This window comes from Lissotriton helveticus, chromosome 3_1 (genome assembly GCF_964261635.1).
Source record: "Lissotriton helveticus chromosome 3_1, aLisHel1.1, whole genome shotgun sequence".
Lineage (NCBI taxonomy): Eukaryota > Metazoa > Chordata > Amphibia > Caudata > Salamandridae > Lissotriton > Lissotriton helveticus.
This window is the reverse complement of record NC_136061.1, coordinates 882,646,245-882,659,921: the sequence shown is the minus strand read 5'-3', so window position 1 is coordinate 882,659,921 and position 13,677 is coordinate 882,646,245. Positions and strand designations below refer to the sequence as shown.

Here is a 13,677-nt window from a genome sequence, read left to right as displayed (position 1 = left end):
GTCGTCACCTACCCAGTCGGTTTTTAGACAGACTTCCTTTCGTCTCTACGGTTGTCTCTTCCCTTATCCTCACTCTCTCTCCTCCCCTACCGCCCACTACTTTATCTCTCCTTTCTCTCCTCCCCTAATGTAATGCTGACTGTTCTATTTAATGTTTGCTTGTTGTTCTTTTTCTGGTATATTGTCGAACCAAATTGTTGCACTTCCTTTCGTCTCTCCTGTCGTCTCCTCCCGCATCCTCCCTCTATTTTTGGCTCTCCTTCCCTCCTCTCTCAATGTATTGAGACCGAACTATTTTGTCTGATGCCTGATGGAGCTACCTGGTTTAGCTATAGAGGAGATGGGCCGTGGATTCCCTCCTTGGCCGTCACCTACCCAGTCGGTGTTTAGACAGACTTCCTCGCGTCTCTACGGTTGTCTCTTCCCTTATCCTCACTTTCCCTCCTCCTCTACCCCCACTACTTTCTCTCTCCTTTCTCTCCTCCCCTAATTGTATTGCTGATTGTTTGATATAATGTTTACTTGTTGATCTTTTCTGATTTATTGTTGAACCACATAGTTACACTTCCTTTCGTCTCTCCTGTCGTCTCCTACCGCATCCTCCCTCTATTTATGTCTCTCCTTCCCTCCTCTCTCAATGTATTGAGACTGAACTATTTTGTCTGACGCCCGATGGAGCTACTTGGTTTAGCTATAGAGAAGATGGGCCGTGGATTCCCTCCTTGGTCGTCACCTACCCAGTCGGTCTTTAGGCAGACTTCTTTTCATCTCTCCTTATTGTCTCTTCCCTAGCTCCTATCCTCTCTCCCCTGAATCTCTCCCCTTGTCTGCCCTGGGATCACACCTTACTGGACTTTGGAAGTTGCCTTGACTCGTCTACCGGTTTGTGTCCCCATCACCTTTCCTCTCCTCTTCCCATGCTGTGTCTCTCACCCGCCCCTCCCCTTTCCCGCCCTCATTATCTGTCTACTTCCCGTGCTCCAACCCCCCCTCCCCGGAATCTCTCACCTTGCCTGCTTTTCCCCTTACGTATTTGTACTTATTGTTTATCTCGACCTTATATGTAACTATGTTGCCATTTTCTAAGAACTGTGTAACCTTTGTAATGATGTAACCTGTAACTATGATCTGATGCTCATGTAAAGCGCTCTGATACCTCCGGGTCTAGCCAGCGCTATATAAAACTTTTTAAATAAATAAAAAAATATATATTTTTTTTTATCTTCCATGACGTTGATTATGCCAGCTTTGAACTGTTTACAGGTGCTGCAAGTGACAAGAAGTGAGATGGACTGGACATGTGATTGAAGGAAGGAATAGGAATAAGGGAAGGAGTTGAAGGAATGGGAGACAGATTACCGAAAAAAACCTGTTTTCTCTCAATTTGAATTAATGGGTGTTTTGCTTTATGCCTCTACTTTAATGCCTATTGGCCTGATTACCGTTTGTTTTCTGTGAGTCTGATACGATTGCCCATATTTGCTCAGCACTTATAAGTATGTTCTGTTTGCGCTTTTTTCCAGTAACAAAATGTGCTTTATGATTGCATCCGGAAATCATTCGGTCTTGTTACTTGTCATCTTAGCCTCACCATTGATTTATTGGTAATTTTTGTTAAGTGCTTGAAATCAAGGGCTTGTTGTACTATATACTACAACTACATTTTCTATAGTTCGCCTGAACATGATTCTTTAATATCATTGTTTCAATGTATTTTCTTTGCTGATGTACTACTATCGCCACAAAGTGATTTCACTTGATATCTTCTTTAGTGGCCCACATTAAGAGTGGTCTCTTAATTCCAATGGAGCTAGTAAGAGCAGTTACCTGCCCCATCACAATTATAAGATCGGCAGGAACACCACGGGTTTGATAACTTTTACCTGATATTTTTAGCAGTTGAAATCATCGATATCTATGGTTGAAATGATGGCCCACTATTAGGAATTATCAGAACAATCGGGCCTGAAATTTCCCTTTCACCTGCTAGATCCTCATTTATTAGCAGGCCCTCAGGTCCAATTTGTAATGAACTAGATTTTCTTATCCAGTATTGCTTACTCCAGTAGTGGATAATATCATGCTAATTACCCACGCCACTCGTAATGAGGGCTTGAGTGTTCACATAAAGGCTATTCCATGCAGAGTCTCAGCATGTCCAGCCCAATTATTGAACATAAATAGGAAGTGATAACTAGACTGGCAACCTAAAGGCATTCTTACCTAAAAAATATCAAGAGTAAAATTGGAGGAATTGTAGGGCTTGGAAAGTAGTCCATATGTTCTGTAAGCAGAAGCACAGGGGGGGGCAATTACTATATATAGATATGCTTAACCCATATGTCTGGGCATAGCCATTGCTGTTGTAAATGTTTAGACCGCAGTTTTCCACATGCTGCATTTTTCTCATCTGTGTGAGAGCAGTTATTTTTTGTCAATATGGCAGGTATTTTCCTGTACCTACCCAACAATAAAGCATGGAAAAAGATGCAAAATGAGTGGGCATAAACACACACACAAACAAACACACACTCAGACACACATGCATGCGTGTGCACACACACACACATAGGAAATATAAATTAACTTAAAAGTAAATGAACTGTAGAGGGCAAGATGATTTCCACTTTAAGCAAAGTAGCACATCACCACCTTATTTCAAGACAATGGCACTGATGTTTGTTGCCTGTAAGGGCAATTTGGTGTGTAACAACACAATCCATGGGCTAGTCAACTGCACTCCTTACAAGGACACTTTTAAATACTTATTGAATATTATATAACACAATGAAACTATTCTTGAGTTCTGAAGCAGGGATTAACATTGGGTTGCTCAACACCTACAAGCTGAAATAATGTATTCAAAAACAAATATGAATAAATTCATCAGCTAACCCTGAAGTTTCATACTAAATGTCCTATTGTATCACCAAGCATCACAATTCATTTCTTGACAAAAGCATCAAAGCTTCTTTCTATGAATGTTTCTTCTAATTTTAAAAGTTTATTCCATTGAAAAATGTTCATAAAAAGTTTGAAAAGACTTCTTGCTAACATGTGTTTTGTTACCAAAATATCTTGCCTTAAACCTTCAGTACAGCCTTAATGCAGTAATCTACCACCTCATTAATTGAAAAGAACTGATAATCCTAAACACTTGTCCTCATCCTTTTAATCTATCTTCCATCTATTATGCAATCATATATTATATCATAATCAAAAAGTCCAGTCCTTTTAAATTAAAAATGGGTAATTTAGCCTATATCCAGCCAGGAGAGGTACCGTAGCCACCATTCTCATGTAGCACAGCATTTTACATGAGGAAGCTGTGATCCTTCCTTTGCTTCCTTTTGTCTACTCCTAAACTTGTCCCTCACTGCCTATTGCCAATTATTCACTGTGAGTGATCTGTGCATGTGGTAACTGCGACCCAACCAGACTTTGTATCTACACCATTTCCCCCAATACCTCCTATGCCAAAATATACTAAATCCACTAAAGGGACAAGAGACACTGGCTCTTTCAATGAATAAGAATCTTTCCTAAATATTAGTAAGGGATAACATTCAAAGTAAAAACCAGGGGCCACTCCACCGCTAAGGTGAAGGAGCATCACCATACTGCTTTTAAAGGAGTGAAAAAAACTGCAGGGTAGCTGCAGGGCTGGGCTAGGGTGAGTGGGGCTGTGGTCACAGAGGGAGAAATGGTGGGCACACTCTAAGTGTGCAGGACTGTTTGGCCAGCCATTTTGGGCCGGCCAAACAGTCATACGCACTATGCATGTTCCTCACCAGGCCGCATTACACAGCCGAGTGAGGGACATGCCCAGGATCTCATTCCCGGTCTGAGCGCCAAACCACGGTGCTCAGACCAATCACAAGGGTGCATTGCAGCATTGTGATTGGCTTTGAGGAGGGAGCCTGTGTGTGCTTCCAGTTCCTGCTTCCATTCTGGGACGTTGGCAGGGAGGCGGAGGAGAGACGCAGCCGGCCGAAGAGGTACGTTTATCTTTGTGTTTGTTTTTTTCACCTCTCCTCCCCTGCCTCACCACCCCTGTTCCCTGCCAGCTGCCACTGGTAAAAACTGTAAAGTTGTGGTTCGTCAGTGCATTCTGTGCCCTGTTTAGCGTTACTTTACATAATGAAGAGTAGATGTTACCAATAATCCAATTTGGAACCTTGACGACATGGGGTGGAGAGAGCTGTTATAGAAATGAAGGAAGATAATACTATAGGCAATAATGCAATACCATTACTAGATCAGCTAGTTTATGCTATCGATGTGGTATAAAGACTACAGTCATTGAGCAATTACTTATAAACCTAGAACTACTTAAAACCTCTATCACAGGTGTCTCCAACCTTTTATATAAAAGAGCTACATATATTCAAAATCCTCATGAGCTGCTACTATTATTAGAGCTGTAGTAGTAACCACATCAAATACAATCAGTAGCGGCCAAAATGGATCGGGAGTGGCAGGGTGGGGTGGAGTGGGTGATGTAAAAAAAAGTTTAAAACTTACCTTCTCGACACTCTCCCGCATGTCGTCTCAGTCTCTTCTCTCCTGGTCCATAACAGGAAGCAGCTAGGCACCCTCCCCTAAGCCAATCCCAATGCCGCAATGCAGTGGTGTGATAAGTCTGAGCGCAGTGGATCGGTGCTCAGCCAGTGGAATATGGGGCCTGGGCATGTTCTCCATGCAGGCTGTAATGCAGCCTGCATGGAGAGCATTCAAAGTGCCCATGACTGTTTTGGATGGTCCCAGAGGGCCGGCCAAACAGTGATTGTGCATTTGGAGTAGGCAAACCACTCCTCACCTGCTTGCTCAGAGAGCAAAGCAGCCCCACCCACCCCACAAAACTGCGCAGCAGGAAGAAATGCAATAATAACCTTGAGTTATTATCATTTTATTTGTTCTTTCTTTCACTGCTTTGCAGCAGTGGGGTGACGCTCCTCTGCCTTAGCCACCACTGTGTACAATTACATTAGTACCCACCAGTGCTTAATTTGAGTGAGTGGTTTCCGGTGCTCAGCACAGGTACTTAATTGTCAACACTGGCTTTTATGATAGTCTGCCACAAGGTGCCACTGTAAATGTAATTTAGAGCTCAGAACAACAAAAGCTGTTTAGTAATTTGATTTACATTCAAAATGGCTACCACGTAGCCCAAGCGATTGTTTGTAGCTTTGGGTCCTTGAAAAGTCTAAAATGTCACACTTGTAGGAGTGTGATGGTTAGTAGTAGTGTTGATACTGTCATTAGTATTGCTGGAAGGGCAAATGGGTTGTGCAAGCTGCTCTGGCCTCCTGATGAGGGTCCTGGCATTTATTTATTTACAAATTAAGCACTGGTGGCCACCATAAGTAAGATTACTAGCAGTGATTACCTCTTTGCATCAGGGATATTTGCCACCAGTTATGTTAAAAATGCTTTGTGAATGTGCAATCCCTCTACATGGGTAATGCATAACATCCACAGCTCCAGTTCCCTAACACCAAGTTAATAATATTAGTAGTAGTCTCCCCAAACTGTTTGGTTTATCCACTCAAATATCAGTTTCATATATATTTTGGAAATCCAACCATTTTTCTCCAAACATCAGCTTATGAATTCTGAAAATATACACTTTTTTGTTTCACATACATGGTTTTCAGTTTTTGGTATTCATATATTAATTCAACCAAGCAAAAGCTTCTAATTTAGTTCATTAGGCTACACACTGGAGAGTTACTTGCATGTAGCTAGAGAGGTACCAGTAGCTCACAAGCTATTTGTTGGAGAAGCCAGCTCTATCGCACGATGGGTAGTAGAAAGAGGAAATGAGTGTGACAGGTGTGGTAATAATAGAAAGAGCCACCCTACCACTCAGCACACTCAAGAGCCATGAACAGCCAGGAGAGGCCCATCTGAGGCTACGTGAAAGTTTTTAGCTGGTCAGACTGGCTGTACCCAAACAATAATATCTAAGAATTAGGACATGATAAGCCTAGTTAGGGTGTGGTGGACAGAGACACCATCACAATGGGGGCAGGTATCCAATCCCCCGTATTACAAATATACTTGGACATATCTATGCTGTAGACAGCTATCCCTCAATGGCTCTGTTAAGTGATGTGGGCAGACTAAATAGACTTCTGATAACAGGTGATAACTCTATTTGCTCTGGAGATGACATATTTCTTTTTTAATTCAAGTGAATATACGTTGAAACAAGAACCAAGCATAATTCTATGTAGTGAGCTACCCACCCAAAAATGCACTGTACAGTCCACATTCAGGTATGAAGTGTGATAAATATGCTACAAGACAATACAATACAGTACAATACATGCTGAAATATTACATTATTTCTCTCCTATAATGCTTGCTCCAAGAATAAGTCGTCAACGGCTTAACAAAATTCTAAAAAATATTTGTACTGAAATGTTAACATTTTCCAGTGATAGTAATGCCTGGCTCCGCACCAGTCCACCTCAGCCTCTTCCAAGTCAAGATTTAAACACATCTGGTTGGATTATGAAACCATGACTGCCTGTTGTTGCTTAATACTGCCCAGTTTTTAAGATATCGTGCTAACACTCTCGCACAGAAAATAGTACTTTTCTTTGTTTTAAACTACTCGTTATGCAGCTTTAGTTCAAATCCAAGACACACTTTCTTTCTGTCAGGACAGCTACATTCCAGCTCCAGAAACAAATCTGTTTTATATATTTGATAACTATCAGACCTAGTTTGGGGGGGGCACAGGCCAGGCGGGGACTACTGGTCCACAGCCGTAGGGTCTGGGGTCTTTGCTTCTCCTGTCAAGGGGTCAGTCCTACTTTGAAACCGAAAACTAGGACAAGCACCTATTTGACTCTCAGGCCACTAGAGGCAAGCAGCCTCACAGAAGTACTGTGGGGGTAGAGAGTCAAAACTCATTCAATAATAAGTGAATGTCCAGCAGAATGCTAAAAAGAGCAGTACTAGAATCAACTAAAACTCATCTACATAGGGAATGTGCAGTTCTACCGGGAGCTATTCTACGTATGCTGCGTGTATTAGACATAGACAAACAAAATGTTTAGATTAAACACAGGTGTATGCTCACAATTGTAAACTGGAGTAGATTTATTAGGTTCTGTGACTCGTAAATCAGATGCTGTGCTCTGGCTAGGCAGCTCTCTTAAGTAGATTGCAATAATCTCAACAAATTGCCACCAAAATACATTCTCAGTAAGGGATCAGGAAGAGGGGATATCTCCTGACCACCTGGCAACTAGGTATCATTGATTCTAACACAAATGGGACCGCTCCCAGTTAAGTGACTAGGTGCTAAAGTGCTAGATTGTGAGTGCAGGCATCTAACTAAAAGTGAAAGACTGGTCTCACACACCACCTGGTGTCATGCTTCATCATTGACCAGTCCTCGCCCTCTAAAACCTTGGTTTGATAGAGGGCAGGCATACACCTGACGACAGGGATGCGTTTCTAAGCTAAGTGGGGGCCCTTAATAGATAAAGTGAGATTAAAAAGCCATTATAGATGTCACATCAATTTTAATGTAACTGGCATCTATATGGTGAATAAAATCAGTGATCGGTATGTTGGGGATTCCATTGTCCCCCACCATGGTGAATGTGGTTGACATGTTTCTGCCAGTTGGCCCGGTATGATCCATGGCATTCATCAGGACCTAAAAGAGAAAAGGTACGGGCTCCACTCTTACCAGACTATGGCGAGAGGGTTCCACTGCATGCGGTCACCTGTGTCACACCCCACTGATTGTTTCAAGCCTGAAAAACAAAAACACATTTTGTAGGCGAAATAAAATTAACAGTAGAGCACCAAGGACATTAATTATATCGCTCTTCATTCAGCCACATGCACAGACATGATAGTGAGTAGCTATGTGTGAAAATATCATGACAGTCATCTGTGCACGCCTTTACTTGTGGTAACATTATCCTACAAATCTTACCCTAGACACTGGGCCAAATTGCCCCATAGGAAGGTTAGGGAGAAAGACCCCTGTAGTCAGACTCTGGGTATTTTGGAGGGAGACAAAAAGAAAGAGAAGAAAACATATTTAAAGTCACCATTCCAACCATGTGAAACTAAGAAGTCTAAGGTATGGAAGCCTAAAAGTACCCACTTCAGAAACTAACAGTATGTCATACACGCATTCACACTCTCACTGCCTCAAGATGCATCTCCCGTGTCTGCACTTATGCATGTCCTCATCACCTCCTCGTCGGTAAAGGAGCGAGTATACGCTATTTAAAGTGGGTACTTTTAGGTTCCCATACCTTAGAATTATTAGATTCTCATGGTTGGAATGGTGCCTTAAAATATATTTTCTTCTCTTCTTTTTTGTCTCCCTCCAAAATACCCAGAGTCTGACTACAGGGGTCTTCCTCCCTCACCCTCCTATGGGGCAATTTGGTGCCGTGTCTAGGGTAAGATTTGTGGGAAAATGTTACCACAAGTACACGCGTGCACATATGACTACCACGATTTTTTCACACATAGCCACTCACTATAATGTCCGTGCATGTGGCTGAATGAAGAACTATGTAATTAATGTCCTTGGTGCTTCTATTGTTAATTTTTTCTTGCCTACAAAATTTGTTTTTGTTTTTCAGGCTTGAAACATACAAGCTGTATACCAGTGGAGTGTGACACAAGTCACCCCACGCCTTGAAACCCTCTCGTCATAGTCTGGTAAGAGTGGAGCCTTTACCTTTTTTCTTTAAGGTCCTGATGAATGCCATGGACCCTACTCGGCCAACTGGCAGAAACATGTCGACCACATTCATCACAGAGGGGAACAATAGAATCCCCAATACACCAATCACTGATTTTATTCACCATATAGATGCCAGTTACATTAAAATTGATGTGACATCTATAATGACTTTTTAATCTCACTTTTTCTTATAAGGGCCCCCACTTAGCTTAGAAGTGCATCCCTGTCGTCAGGTGTATTCCCGCCTCTATCAAACCAAGGTTTTACAGGGCGAGAACTGGTCAATGATGAAGCATGACACCAGGTGGTGTGTGAGACCAGTCTTTTGCTTTTAGTGAGATGTCTGCACTCACAATCTAACACTTTAGCACCTAGGTCACTTATCTGGGAGCGGCCCCATTTGTGTCAACCATTATATGTTGGAGGCTGCCTGCTCCTAGTACCCCGTGCCTCTGGTTCCCTCCCCCAGGTCCTCCCCGGGGCAATTGTGGTTATACACCATTTATTCTAACCCTGGATAATCGCAGCTCTCTGAATTCTCCACGGAGTACCCTTGTGCTTGGACAGTGAAGAAGCCTGAAACAGGAGCCAAAAGAGACGGTTTGGGTCCCTCTTTTGTGTGCTATATCCAGATATGGGATATAGATCCACTGTCTAAAGTTAAGGAACCAGTTTGGTGCACTGATGACTCTACCATGAGGTACTGTTGAGGCTGGTTTTAAAAAGAGAGTGCCCATAATATGAACACACTGCATGTGAAGCTCTACAGCTGGCTGTCTTCAGTCTTCCTGGATGAGCTTCTCAATTCGATGACAAAAGGTCCAGGCCCCATCTTGAAACTTTTATTTCTCTAAAAAGTGAATGTGCTCCCTCAAACCAATCCCCACCATCAACCAATTCCCACAATAAACCAAATGATAGTGATCAAGAAGATGTAATGAGCAACCCCCTGCCAAACGTGTTAACATAGAATTTCTAATGCCAGTGCTGGTGGTGTAGGGCTACACCATCTAGTTCCGAATTGTAGGCACTACACTTCAACTGCCCCAGGAGGCTGTATCACGATCTCCATCTTGTGCTGACCCCGAGGCAATCCAAAATGGATCCCACTGGCTTCAGCTTTCAAACATTTGCAAACAACATGAAGACCTGGTACCATACATGCACATGCACTTCACATACACACAGAGGATTTAACGCAGGGTATGGGCATGACATGTAAGTGGAACTCTACGAACGCTCTTGAGGGCAACACACTCACTTTCTTTTAGTTTAAAGAGCTTTATTGAAGCAATTAAAGAGCAAGGTACAGAATTATCATAAAAAAATCAGTCGAGCAGTACATCAAATAATAGTAATAAATGTACAGAAAAGGAAAGAAACATGTTAAATCGTACAACATTCATGGCAAAAGCCAATACTAAAACAAGAGTAAACAAGTATGTGCCATAATAGATTAGCATGTTTTACATTTTGTACTCACTTTAAACAGGTAAAAAGGCCTGTCACATACAATGGATCAAAAATTGATATGCTGCCATCATCACTTACAGTACATGCCCCAGTGCAACAGGATGTAGTTTTGTGCCCACTAGAAAGTACACTTTTGTCATCTCTACTGGCATTAGAGCCAGGGACTAGGACTCGTGGTCAATAACAGGCTTAAGCCTCAGCACGCAGGCAGGATTCCGTGTGTGCTGGGGCCAAAAGAAAATCGGGAAATCTGGTTTCCTTGCAGTCAGGTTACTGAGCGCCAGGTTTAAGATGGAGGAGACATCCCATCTTAACAATAACAATAACAATCATAATAAAAATCATAATAAAAAGAGGTGCTATAAATGTTTTGTCTAATATGCCTTGCAAATAATGGTGCCAGATGTATTAAGAAAGCGTTTTGTGACTTCCTAACTGCGAAATCTTGCGATTCGCAATTAGGAAATCGCAAAACGGCATGTATGTAAGTGTTTTGAACACTTTCTGCGATTCCCAGTGGGTCGCAAATAACCTAACTCATGAATATTATTGAGGTAGGTCACAATGTGCGACCCATTAGGAATCGTAAAGATCACAGGGAAAGTGGCCTGCAGAGGTCAGCAGACCACCATGTCTGTGATTGCTCTTATATAAAGCAATCATTTTTTTTTTGGTAAAGCAATTCGTTTTCCTTAAAGTAAAATGGGATGCTTTAAGAAAAGAAACATGAAAGGTTTTCTTTTTTTTTTTAAGAGTAGGCAGTGGTCTGTGGGGCCACTGTCTGCTCTTCAAAAAGCTTTTGCAAACATTCACAACATGGTGTCCCCTTCCGAATTGCATTCACACATACCGATGCAATACGGTATTTGGAAGGGATGCCCTAAACATGCCCCTTCCAAAAACCGAATCGCAAACCCAAATTGTGATTCAGTAACAGATTACTAAACCGCAATTTGGGTTTGATACATGTGAAAAGCCTATTTTGCGTTCGGAAATGGGCCGATTCTGCGAATTGACCCATTTGCAACCTCAAAAAGTCTTCATACATGTGGCCCAATATGTTTGCCTTAAAAATTCTCCCTTACAAAAAGTATACTTTTTTTTACTATTTCTGTAAAATAGGTGAAAAAGGAACTATGGATCTATGGAATTTTATGCGTAAAATATTTGTTTGCTGCATTTGGTTTCTGCAACATAAGTGGTTTCCCTTCTTTTCCTAGCAAACATATTAATGTCATTTATATTTGTAGATTTGTTCTCACACATTGAATTTATCCTGTACATTCATACATTTATTTGATATGAAACGTTTTTCACTCAATCTCACAATGTCTGAGGAGGCAACATCCCACAATATTGCACACTCCTATAATAATACGCTGCATATTCTATAATAAATGTTCCCAGTTTCAGTAAGAGAAACTAGCATATTTGGTAACTTCTGTTATTGAACCTTAAGTAATCTGTTTTTCATTAAAAAACACTATTCCTGGTTCTATGCAAAAAGAGCACTTATCCTTGCACAACTTTGATTATGAAAGCCCTTAACAGCTTGCACCAAGAATGGAGCACCGTTAGTTCCTTGCTATGCAATGACAAGAGCAACAAGTACCGTTCCCTTGCCTGGACCAATATTGAGCTTGCATAATATCATGAATATGCACTGAAGACCCCCTGGTAACATTTGCCACTTTGAGCAACTGGTGGAATAGCCCTTGTCCAGATGTTCGGTATCATATGCAAGATAAGAAAGCTGAGGAACCAACATAGTGCACCACTAGACCTGTCAGCCTTAGGGTGGTCTTCTTCCAAACTTTTTGCCTTCCTCCTCTGTTTTTTCTGAACTATTTTTTTCTGGCATTAAGACTCTTTGTACTTTATCACAGCTAACCAGTGCTAAAGTGCATGTGCTCACTCCTTAAAACATAGTAATATTGGCTTCTCCCCAATAGGTATATTTAGTATTTAGTTTACTTATCCAATAGGTATATTTAGTATTTAGTTTACTTATGCGTCCCTTTATTAATGGTACTACATGCAATTAGGGCCAATAAATTGAATGCTACTAGTGTGGCTGCAGCACTGATTGTGCCACACAGTTAAGTAGCCCTTTAAACATGTCTCAGGCCTGCCATTGCAAAGCCTGGGCGTGAAGTATTAAACTACAATTTCGACCTGGCAAAATAAACCTTTTGCATGCCCCAAAACTTCCTATTTAATACATATAAGCCACCCCTATGGTAGGCCCTGAACAGCACAGAGAGCAGGGTGCAATGTATTTAAAAAGTAGGACATGTACTTTTACGTTTTACATGTCACAGTGGTGAAAAACTCTTACATATGTTTATCTCTACTGCAAAGTCTATCTCTCCCATAGTATTACAGTTGAGTTGTCTCTTTACATTTTATAAGTGTAATTTCCAAATGGGAAACCCTTTCGTGTTTGGTGTCTCTGGAATCACAATTTAAAATCCTAACTGATGGTGAAGTCGGATTTTAAATTGCAATTCTGAAAATACCACTTTTAGAAAGTTGCCATTTTCTTGCCTTAGCCATTTGATGTCTGAAGCCTGTCTCTGGGTAACATGACTAGCTGGGATTTGTGTATTCTTCCTAAACAGCCACACACAATGTCAAACTTAGGTGTCACTGGACGAGCCATCACTCATAGGGTGGTAGGAAGGGGATGTGCATAGCCCTATTTACACATGAACATGCTGTTTGCTGCCTCTACCCAAAGTGCTGCATACCCCCTGCAGTAATCCTGGAGCCAGGACAGGGAAGGCATGGAATCTGTGCACTTGAAAGGCATGCCTCTATGAGCCTCCCTCCCTCTTCAAAGGCACACATGTGTATAAAATAAGTATGTCATATTCAAACTCTTCAGTTAACTTCTGGACCTGTGGATACTCAGGCAAGAGGAAGTACTGCTTGCTGCTACAAGGACTGCTACGCTGATGGACTGCTGATCAAAAATAACTGCTGCCCTGCTGTGATGAGTTCTAGCCTGAGGAAAAAGAACTAGGCCTGCAACTTCATCTTGAACCCAGAACCCCAGAGTGACTCAAAGGACTAGTCTGCTGGCCTCCTCTTCTGAGCCTAATGAGAAATTGGGGAGCATAAAAGGCTCCCCAATTAGCTCCTGGAACAAGCTGCAGTGTGTTCCTGACCCTCAAGTGGTTCCCTCTCAGGTCCTGGACCTTTGTTGTGTTTTAGGGGCTCTTAAAGCAAGCTTTTGGGCTCTTCGCGACCGTGAACCTTGCCCATTTGCAAAGAAACTGCACCGCTCAAACCGAAAATCAGCGGAAGCATACGCCAGCCTATCCCTTCACACAGGAAGCATTGACCACCATCGGAGGATGCCAACATGAAGCAACAGCCATCCCGGCCGCGATGCCCGGCCTGCTCTTTGGACAATGCCGCCCACCGCCCACGAAGCTCTATTTTCTCCCTGCGACCCTCTCCAACTCAAA

At 42.1% G+C, this 13,677-nt stretch overlaps 1 protein-coding gene across 2 annotated transcripts in view; it reads right to left on the bottom strand.

The window, feature by feature from the left end:
• Positions 1 to 13,677, bottom strand: part of RSPO1 (R-spondin 1) — a 545,108-nt gene that overhangs the window by 397,723 nt on the left and 133,708 nt on the right. The window contains exon 2 of one of the 2 annotated variants that reach the window (XM_078683783.1): positions 7,712 to 7,778. The exons of the other annotated variant lie outside the window; for it this stretch is intronic. The gene's annotated coding sequence lies outside the window, so the exon portion shown is untranslated. The remainder of the gene's footprint in view (positions 1 to 7,711; positions 7,779 to 13,677) is intronic. 2 annotated transcript variants of the gene reach the window in all.